We start from the raw sequence: 11072 nt of genomic DNA on the forward strand, positions 1-11072 counted from the left end.
GCCCTTTTGTGTTTTGACGTCACTCTTTTGCTATGCTTTCAGGATAACAGAAAACTACCTTAGATGGATACATTTTATGTTCTTGCTATACAAACAGATTAATGCAATGTGTAAAAAAAAAAAATCAGCAAACAACTCAGCAAAACTGGGTCATATGTGTGTGCACACATTCTTTTCCTTATTTGTCATCATAAAGATACTCCTTGCATTTTGTGCAAGTTTTGTACCAGCAGGACTTCAAAATACAGATGGTAGTTTCTGACAAACAGTGTAAATAACATCAAAAGAGTGATTCAAGAAAGAATACGAAAGAGCAGCAATAGAAATGTGAGATCTTAGTAAAAAATTCCCTCCAAAAGATCACAGAGAATTTCTTTCAGACCTGTTACTTTTTTATACCTTTCTCTTTCAACATACTTTGTTCTCAGTCTCTTTTTCTCAGTCTTTTTCACACTCATTCACCCACCCTGCATAATGGCAACCACTGGAGGCAGGCGTTAAAACACAACTACAGTATGGATGCCATTTCTTAAACACAGCCACTCAAAACTGCTCATACGTATTTCTGCTAATCTTATTAAAATGTTACATGCCAGGGGAGAATGAGCTGAATGACAATACCAGCAAGTGATTGAGTTTTGTGGCTGTAATTTGAAAACTGGATATTGTGTTTTGATTTTTGAGAAAAGGATGGAATGTTTCGAGAAATGATTCCATTATGTGCTTCTCCAAGTTAAAGCTAAGACAGCAGGTAACCCCTGCAGGAACTGATTCTGTTATCTGATGCATTTAGTAGTCATTACTCACTTTAAAAGGCTGATTACCGCCACATAGGCTCCTAGCTGTCACTCTTCCAGCTGTGAATGACGAAGAGGTGGCTGGATTTGTGGTGACAGTTCAGATTCTGCAGCTGTGGTCCACTCTGTGCTGATACAGATAAGTTGTTATTGGCGTACAGTAGCTTCAAAACATCCCCTTGCCATAATCACAATTGAACACACAGTAGCTGCATGTATTCCATTTACACCAATTACAAACCAGCATGTCGCAGTCATAATCATAAAGCGCCAACCATGAGCACAGCTGCAGTCATGGACAGCTCCATGAGCCCACATCTACAGTCATAGCCACAAAGACGGTGTCAGAGCTGCAGTCAGCGAGAGTGCTTTTTTTCTAAGTCTTTGCCTGAGCATGCAGCCACAGCTAAGGGTGCACTTAGAATCACTATCGCAACCAGCAGACATCTAGTGTACAACATAATACCTTATAAGAAAGAGAGATCTGTCTTTCTTCATGGGTCAGATTAAATGCAAATGCCTTGTTGTCAGCTTTGAATGAAGCAAAACTGAAATTCCCTTTCCCAGAGGACAGAAAAAAGAATCACACCATGCACACAAACACACGCAACAAAGCACAGAATATTAAGCACACTCATACACTCATTGATAGTCCAGCATAAAGACATTATCCTTTACTGCTTCGAGCCATTAGGTGTTACTTAGTATTAAAGGATGAGCTGAAGATAAATTGAGGCAGATGAAATGCTCACACAGCTGCACAGAGACTGATTTTACAGAAAATATGGTAGCGCTCAGCTCAGCAGCAGGGAGATCTGCAGTATTTTTAAAAAAATATGTCAGAAATTGATCAGTGTCTGAATGTCTCCATATGCCATTCAAGATTTTTCTTATTTATAATTTTTACCTAAATAAATAAACAAATAAATGGAATAAAAATATTAGAAAAAATAATACAATAACGGTTTCTTCCTTTTTTTACTTTCTTTCTTTGCTCCCTCATTTAGTAGTGAAAGGGTCAGATGATCTCTTTTTTCTCCAAGTCATTTATCCCTCTTTTCTACAAAGACTTCTCTCCAAAATATTCTTCTCCATGGCAACAGCAAACCACAAACAACACTTTTGAAAGAAGTCATCATTCAGATTTTTATATTATTTGCACTGTAAATTATATATAAATGTATTCACAAATTATGTGTGAATACTTCAGTAAGGTGCACAGCGTATAGCTGTCATTCATGCAATTAGGTTATGTATTTATAGTTCCCATGGTTACGCTTCCTGTGTATCTGTGTTTTAATCACGTTCTTGCATTTTGGGTGAAAATCAGTGTCGCATTCTGTACAACTGGATTAAAAACATGATCTAATGTCACACTCCACTGGTAACTGTACTTTCAAGGAATGCCTGGTTTCTTCTTTTCACTTTCTCGGAACTGAGAAAATATCAGTGTGTATCAGATGACTGCCAAAACCCTCCTTTAAGCCTTCAAAGCGGCGGGAAGCAATGTGGTGGTGTAACATGGTAGCGCTGTCACCTCACAGCAAGAGAGCAGGTTTGGGTTCAAATCTGCATGTCGGCTGTAGTCTGCTGTGCATCATCGGTTTTCTCAGGGTGCTCTCACAGTGCAAAGATATTTATTTAAAACTATTTGGTGATTGTAAAGTGGCAGCAGTGGATCAGGCTGAGATAGGCTGCTGCTCTACTATGACGCTGGTCAAATAAATGATTAAAAAATACTTTTCTCAGCCTTTTCTTATCTGAAAGAATTATTTTAAAAGTATAGTGAGTAGAGATGCTGAATCAAACCAGAGCATCCCCCATAGTTTCAGAATACATTCCTTGTTTGTTTTTGCACTGTTTGAATAATATACATACGCTTAAAATAAAATAGAATGGTAAAAAAGAAATGTGCGCAGTCGGAACATCAATTCTAGAAACCATAGAGTACTTTCATGTCATGACTTTTAAGTCAACATTCCAGCTGTTAATACACATTTCTTCAAAGCTTGCAAGCTTTAATTTCTAAACTCAAAATCCAGCTTTCAAACTAAATTTGAAATATTTCTCACTCTGTTGGCAAAACCTCACCAACAGATCAACAGTTTAATCAGTTTGTGCCTGGAACCACAATTATTATCTGATCATTCACACAACCTGTCAGAATAATGTAGCTACTGAGAAGTTGTTAGATGGTGAATTCAGAATTTTTCTGAATTGCTGAAACACTAAAACTCATTGTCTGAACCAAGTGCTCAGTGGCCATAAACACAATTTACAGATCTCAGTGACTAATTTTTGCAAAACTCTAAAAACATTATCATTACAAATATTTAACACTGTGATGCACAAATGGCAAAAGGTACATAAAGCACAGATGTCCTAAATTAAAATCGATCACATTTGTTCCCAATGATGTGACACAGCCAATATAAGCCAGTTCAGAGAGCACACAGGTTGTTGAAGTTATTGGTTTCATATCTACAATAGACTGAAATTATCAGAGAGGCAGAATACATGTCATAGACAGGGTACAACAGGAAATTCAAGGAGCCTAGGAGGATGAAGAGCAAGACAAAGAGTAATGATTTCTCATGTAATTCAAGCTACTATAACAGACAATGGTCTTGTTCATGGAATGACTATAAGGAACAGGACAAAGAGTGCAACCCAACATGAGCAGATTCTTTGTGTCCACCAAAATTCATAGATCAAGACAAGAGAACAGGTACAGCACCACTGTGTTTAGTTACTGTCTTTATATCAGCACTGTATAATTTATGCAGTTTTAGTTTTAGTAACCAAGGTCATCAGAGTTAATACTGTACTGCATTAATATTTTTGTAACTGCACATCTATCTTTATGGACTTGCAAGATTGCCACACAAGGGTGGAAATTCACTCAGCAGCAAAAGGCCATTATACCTGACAAGCTGTTTCAAAACAGCTCCATAAAACTGCAGGAAATATAGCAACAAGTTACTGAAGGCAGTCCAGACTTTGTAGGATTCAACACCGTCAGCCTTTCCACCAGCGACTCTGTCTCCAGCGACAACAGGGTGCACATGAAGAAAATGCACTTTGAGTGCAACTCAGAAAGGGTCAAAGAGCTGCATTTTTAGCATGTGCAAGTAAGTGCACATTCAGACAAAGTATAGATATGGCAGGCTCAAGCTCAGTGAAATCACATCAGTATGTCCGGTGTAAGTCGTTATTGCACATATTATACTCTACAGCACAATGCCGTCTTTCTGTAGCACTTAGAAAATTATATCTATTTCAACATATAGAACATGTTTGATGTAGGATACCTGTTCAGTCATGGTAATTTGACACTGTGCTGCCATAAGCAAATCATATGGTTCCCCACTATTATGTGACTCAAAGGCCAAATAATACAGAGCATCTTCTTGGGTCTTGCATTGCTGTTCAGAATGGTTACAATTATGGGCAATTATTGCCAAGCACCATCCACCTCCCTTTCCTCAACCTAATATGGGAGTTTTTCTTGTATGGTAGTGGAAGAGATATGTGTGTCAAGGCTGGATACACCAGACGGTTCTGTCCCCATTGGCTGGTGTGGGGGAGTATGCAGCGTTGATGAAGTGCTGCGGCCTGACCCAGCCCAAAGACACGATAAAGCCAAATGACAGTCCAATTTACGGTGCATTGTAGGCTTTTCACTGCAAGGAACTTGCCATTTCTATTTTCCACTATGTTTTTTAATGTACATACAGTAAATTTAAAACCCACTATCATTTTTTTTTTCTATAATGCAATGCAAAATGCACTTGCTGGACTGTAAACAGCAAACATTTCTCCTGCAGCTATATACCTTGAACATTCTTCTTTTCATCTACTCATCTTTTCTTTATATAGTTTGAAATGACTGCTCAGTTGTGCTTTTATTGTGACTGTCCTGTTTATGATCTGTTGCCATTGTTGCCTTTGAACAAGGTTTTAAGGCGAGTGTTTGATTTTGCGAGAAATGCCGGAGCTTTTTTATAACGCCGTTTGAAAACGTTGTTTTGTATTAGTAGTGGAAGGTTTCAAGAAAAGTGTTTTAGCAGTTCAGAAAAAAATGTAACTGTAACAGAATAAAACATATAGCAAATGTTTATGTTTTATATGTATTGTATATTGTGTAGGATTTATATATCTCACACTATAACTCATGAAAGAGACCAATTTCACTTCTTTTTTTTTCATATAACATAATTTTAAAAAGTAAACATAATACCCTGTGGGAAAATATGAGATAGTTTCAGCAATAATGAGTCATTTCTTTTCGGATAGTTTATCATTTGTAGAAGAAAATCTCTACAAAAAACACCTTTCTTTATCTTACTCTTCCTCCGCTGCCTCTTCATTTTTTTCCCCATCCATCACTGGTAACAAGCTTCAACTTGCCCTTGCGTGCAACTCTGAACTTACCTTAAATTGCATCTGTAGCAACCAGTCTGACCAATTTTGAGTTGTGCTCTAGAAATGAGTCTGCACTGTAGTTCAGTTTAACTTCTGTCTCCTGTGGTTAGCATTTATCAACACAAGTGTATCACTGTGAAAAAGTATTTAAGAGATAAGAATGTGTTCAGAGCTCTGACCAAAAAAAGCTTGTTGTACTGAGTGAAATTGTTTATTTATTTATTTATTTATTTGTTTGTTTGTTTGTTTGTTTGTTTGTTTGTTTGTTTATTTATTTATTTATTTATTTATTTATTTATTTTGTCAAAACTGTGATGGAGAATTGGATGATATGAGAATAGCTGTAATTTATTATTCTAGAGTCAATAAAAAGGGGCAAAGCAAGCTTACATGGTTTGTTGACTATTTAAAGTTCTTTGATCCTTTAAGCCAAATAGAGGAATCGGCCCCCACATAGAGTATACATTGTGTAATACATGTTATGTAGGGTTGGTTCCAGCTACATACCAGTCCTTGAGTAAATACACCATTCAGAGAAAACTAATAAAGAATTTACAAGGAGGAGTTTTATATGCTAAGCCATGCTGCATACAACTCTGATGTTGTTTTCAACATCAGAGTTCAGTTCAGGGTGTTATAGCTACATTTACCTTTCTTCTGCTTCTTCTTCTTAAGATGCAGTGTGCCCCAACTTACCACACTAGATTTGCTAAAAGGATTTCAGGACATACTCCCTTTGACCTTTGCTCTCCATTCTGTGTTGAGAATGTCATCTCTGTGTATCCTGTTTTAAGGTAGATAACATGCCTTTCTGTAAAAGCAGAGTGGGAGAAGATGCAACTCCTGATTCAATTACCTAAAGATGGTATCAATGAGAACATTGATACCATCTTTAGGCTTTCAGCTCAACTGTTTGTTGAGGAACAAAGTCTTATGGGTTCATATTATATTAGAGAGGTAATCTATGAAGAGGTGGATGAGTGGCTGAGAGGAAAATGTACTTTTTTTGATTCATAAATTCAGAACACTATGATTTTTTTGCAATGCTTGCTACCAAGCGAATCATATCCGGAAAACACGACTGATAATGTAAAGGGCTACATTGTAACCATGCACTCTTTAAGTTAAAGTAACTTTTACTTTACCTCCTGCAAAATGCTGCATAGTACATTGTTTTGTGCTTGTAGTGTGAGACCATTTCTGTGTGCAGTGTCATCTAAGAATATTGAATGATCAGTAATTATCAAGCTGTGGGAAAAAAAGAAATCATGCATCCTTTATCCATCAGGTGCTCAGTGTCAGTTTAATCAAAGCTATCCGGTAGCTTCACGTGTAGCTTCCTGCACCTGCAAGCCAATAATCTAATGCTAGAAAATCATTTAAGATTCTCACGCTAATGTTATGTGTATTCTGTGAGCTCTAGGCTATGTTCTGAGAATGGCTATGTAGAAGGTCGAACTGATCCACTTCCCCACTTAATTGAAGTCCAGAGTGTTCCCTTGGAAACCATCTGATGGGGTAAAATGTACTGTAAAAAGACATGATTCAGAGAAAAATATGAGGGAAAACATAAAAATAAAATCAATCACAAGCAATAAATTTGTGCATCAGAACCTCAGATGTTATAAGGAAAAAAAGTGAGATTGTTCCTGTGTGGCTGTACTTATGTGGCTTTATATTAAAGTACTAGGGATAATAGGGGATGACACAGGGGTAATAAGTGTTTGCAAATGAAATTGTCTGTTTATCTACAGTTTGCGGTGTTTTAAATGCGCTAAAAGATTTAGAATCATCTTAACCTTTTTCGTGGTCTATCTGTTTTGCTAGTGTTACCCTTTTCTCTCTTTTCTGTCATCATTATTTCAGTTACTGACCCTCAATCACAGATGGAAAAATAAAAAACAAGGATAAATCACTGGGCAAGTGTGAAGATGAAGGTGCTCTGCTTGTCTTTCTGCTCTTCGCTGTGGTAAACTCTTGCAATACAACTCTTACAATAACGATTTAGAAAGACTCACCCATCGGAGCTGATGCACTCAAAAATACCCCTCATCAGAGACAATTTGGATGACAAAGGAGAAACTGAGAATTTTTGAGGATGATTTTGGAGTCCCTAACCAACCTTAATGAGAAGTGTGAGTTTGAAAACGGGTTTGTGTTTGTACAACAAGCATGCCCCTATATCTCCAGTTGGTACCCCAGCCTTAGTCAATGCCACAAGTCTTGCAGAGCTTGAAACTGAGAATCAACCCAGACAGTGTGATGCAATAAAAAAAAAGTTGTGCCTAAAGATAAGAGAGAAAGAGCTGAACTCGAAGAGCCTGGATAAGAACTCACTGCTGGTGAGTGAAAGGCATGAATTCATCTTAGCAACAGTAGCAGAGTTATGCATTGCACGTAGCGGCAATGCTGATACAAAGCCATGAATATTTCACAGTATCTGTTTAGGAGTCTTCAGTGTTCCTATTTCTGTGGATGGACAGCTGCAGAGCAGTCAAAGCAGTCAGAGCAGTGGGTGGTAGTAGCTTTAAAGCTTCAGCAGAGTGTGACTAGAATGTTATTAGGCAAACTGAAGGAAATTGAAGTGATTAGAAGTGATAAATGCAGCAGTAGTTTTGTTCTGCCTACTGATGCTGTCTGCTGTGTACTTTTACATTATGCATTGTTGGCTGTCAATTTCACGTAATGATGTGTAAATGCAATGTAGCTGTGAAAAAGTCCAGAGGAACAAAAGCATCAAACTAAATATATCCACTCACAACAGCACTGGACACACAAATGCATTTCATTTCAGTGTTTACACTGTATTTCTTTAACCCTCTCAAGGCAGGCGTTGCCGATTTGCAACAGTTAAAAACTAAGAACCTGATTACCCCACATACATATTGTATGAGTTTTTTTTACTCAGAAGTACCACTGCAGGACTTGGTTGTGCATTAGCAACAAAAAGTTTAATTTGAGCCTGAGAGGGTTAAATAGATTTTATTTTTAATCATGGATTAGAATATTTTAGCTTTACTAGTTTATTTTATGTTTAAAATGCTGAACCTTAAACCATACAGCACTCCTACCTACAGCATCTTCTGTCATGAGTCACATACCTAGTGAACAGGGTCATTTACATGTCTCAGAGGACTGCAGGCGTTTTAGGGGAGATCAAGTGTAACGTTCAAAGCAAGACCTTTTACCTTTAAACACTATCTTTAACTACAGGTTAATTGTAGTCATTACTGAATAGCTCATCATTAAACCAATCAATATACAAATCTGACCTCAGGATACCAATCTGATTGGTCTCTGAATACCAGCTGTTATTATATTAATATTATATTAATAGGCTATAGTTTTGGTAAAAATCCAACCACATCAGTAAAACTGTCACTGCAATTATAGCGAGGACTGCTATAATTGCTCTGGCTTTCTCCCACAGTCCGAAGACCTACATTTAGTGGGGTTAGGTTAACTGGTGATTCTAAATTGCCCTTATGTTGAATGTGAAGGTGAATAGTTGTCTGTCTCTCTGTGTTATTAATCCTGGCAACCTATAATGGTGTTCCCTGCATCTCACTCTAATGGCAGCTGGTATAGGCTCCATACGCTCCTCAGTCAGTCAGTTAGTCAGACAGACAGACAGACGGACAGTGGTACAATGAGTGTTCACACTATCAAACTAACTGACAGGTCCTTAAACGATTGCACTGCAAGCAACCACTGGACACACTTCCTTTGATCAAAGCCCTTCAGATGTTCCATGTGAAAACACCACAGCATAATATCTTCCATTGTTGCTGAAGGAGAACAAAGCAAGCTTTGAGAAACTGTCTGAAATATGTATTATTGATCCACAGATGAATACAAGACGAAAAGAAAAGAACGGTGGACATTAAGCTTTGATGTGTCTTTTTCACTGAACACGGCTTTTAAAAACCTTGGTACTGATTTATGTTATGGTTTAAGGTTCATCACAAATGACGACCCGATTGCAAACACAATAGAGGCAGACAAGCAGCTATAGCAAAAACAAAGGTGAGTTTTAATAGAAAGCTGTTTAAAACTCTCGAGTTACCATGAAAACATTCAACTCTGCGGTTATGAAGAGTAAAGTCTAAAAAAATAACACAGTGGTGAAGAACTCGGGCAGCCAAACAGGCAGATGAAGGACTGAGGAAAGAGGTAAAAAAAAAATTAGACTGAAACAGACAATCAGAGGGGTGGGAGAAATAATTGAAACAACACAACCAAAAACAGACATCAAGATTTTGTTTCTTTTTTGTAGTTTTTCAGTTCAGAGCATTTCCCTCATTCAGTGTAAAACAAATCTATAAAAATGCAAATTACTCCTTAACACCTCCACCATTTGCCTGCAGACTCAGGGCCCACCCTCTGTAACTGGAGGCATCAGTCACTCTGTAGGATCTCTTGGTATGTGCTGGGGGAAAACAATGGCACGTTAATACTTGGGAAGTGTGTCTTTGTTAATCAGGACACTAAAACCCAGTGTACAGTCTGTAAATGAGCAAACTATGCACTCAGTTTTGAACCAAACAAAACTGAATGTTTCTTCTTTACTTACCTGTTTTGCACCTGTTTTGTCCCTATTACATTAAATCATTAGTAAATGAATTAAACTCTGGTCCTCTCCCATGTGTGTCTTGTCTTATCTGCTCTGCTCCCTTAAGTTTCCCCTCACTGTCTCTCATGGCAGATGGCTGCCCCTCCCTGAGCCTGGTTCTGCAAGATGTTTCTTCCCATTAAAAGGGATTTTTTTCCCTTCCCACTGTCGCCAAGTACATGCTCATAGTGTGTCCTCTGATTGTTGGGGTTTCTCTCTAATATTATAGGGTCTTAACCCTACAATATAAAGTGGTTTGAGGTGACTGTTGTTGTTATTTAGTGCTATATAAATAGAAGTGAATTTAACTTTGAAATGAATTGAAAGTGCTGGGTTGTTGGAAATGAGAAAATACTTCAAACCCTGGGCCTGCACTGGCATAAAATTTTCAACAGAGTAAAGCAGACTGAGAACACTAATGGCACCAAGGTTTTAATATATATGCATTTGTGATCATTCTGGTGATTGTAATTTTCATAATGTGAACAATTCATTTTGGTGGACCACGAGGGCACGAAAGCTTACATAAACTGGTTGAAGTGCATCTGCTTAAGAGGTACTTCATAAATTAAAGTAATGTGGGACTAATGAAGAAGGTTGCCTGATTTATTTAAAGATGAAAAGAAGGATTTACATGAGGTTGCGTTTCGGGGTTTTAATAAACATTTTTTAACTCACTAAGTAACATCCTAACATTTTGAAATTTTCTTTGGTACAATTAGGTTCTGAATCATTAATCACGGTGGCTCTGTTCACAGTCTTTCAGCAGTTCAACAACCCTTAATTAAACTAAAATGGATGCAAGTCGGATCGTGTATCCCATCAGTAGTCCCAGTGGGTGGGAGATTAATAAACTTGGCTAACATTTTTCATAAAACTTATCTTGGACTTTATCAATAATGGGTCAAAACAGATGAGAGCCATTTCTGAGTACTAAGACATGATGTTGAAGTACAGCAAAGATACTGGCTGATCAAATTACACTGGTGCATATATATATATATATATATATATATATATATATATATATATATATATATATATATATATATATATATATATATATATATATATATATATATATATATATATATATATAACACCCAGCACGCCCCTGCGGGCGGTTTATCCTTCAAGCTCGGGTCCTCTACCAGAGGCCTGGGAGCTTGAGGGTCCTGCGCAGTATCTTAGCTGTTCCCAGGACTGCGCTCTTCTGGACAGAGATCTCCGATGTTGTT

Source organism: Astatotilapia calliptera, chromosome 15 (assembly GCF_964374335.1).
Source record: "Astatotilapia calliptera chromosome 15, fAstCal68.1, whole genome shotgun sequence".
In the NCBI taxonomy this organism is placed as follows: Eukaryota; Metazoa; Chordata; class Actinopteri; order Cichliformes; family Cichlidae; genus Astatotilapia; species Astatotilapia calliptera.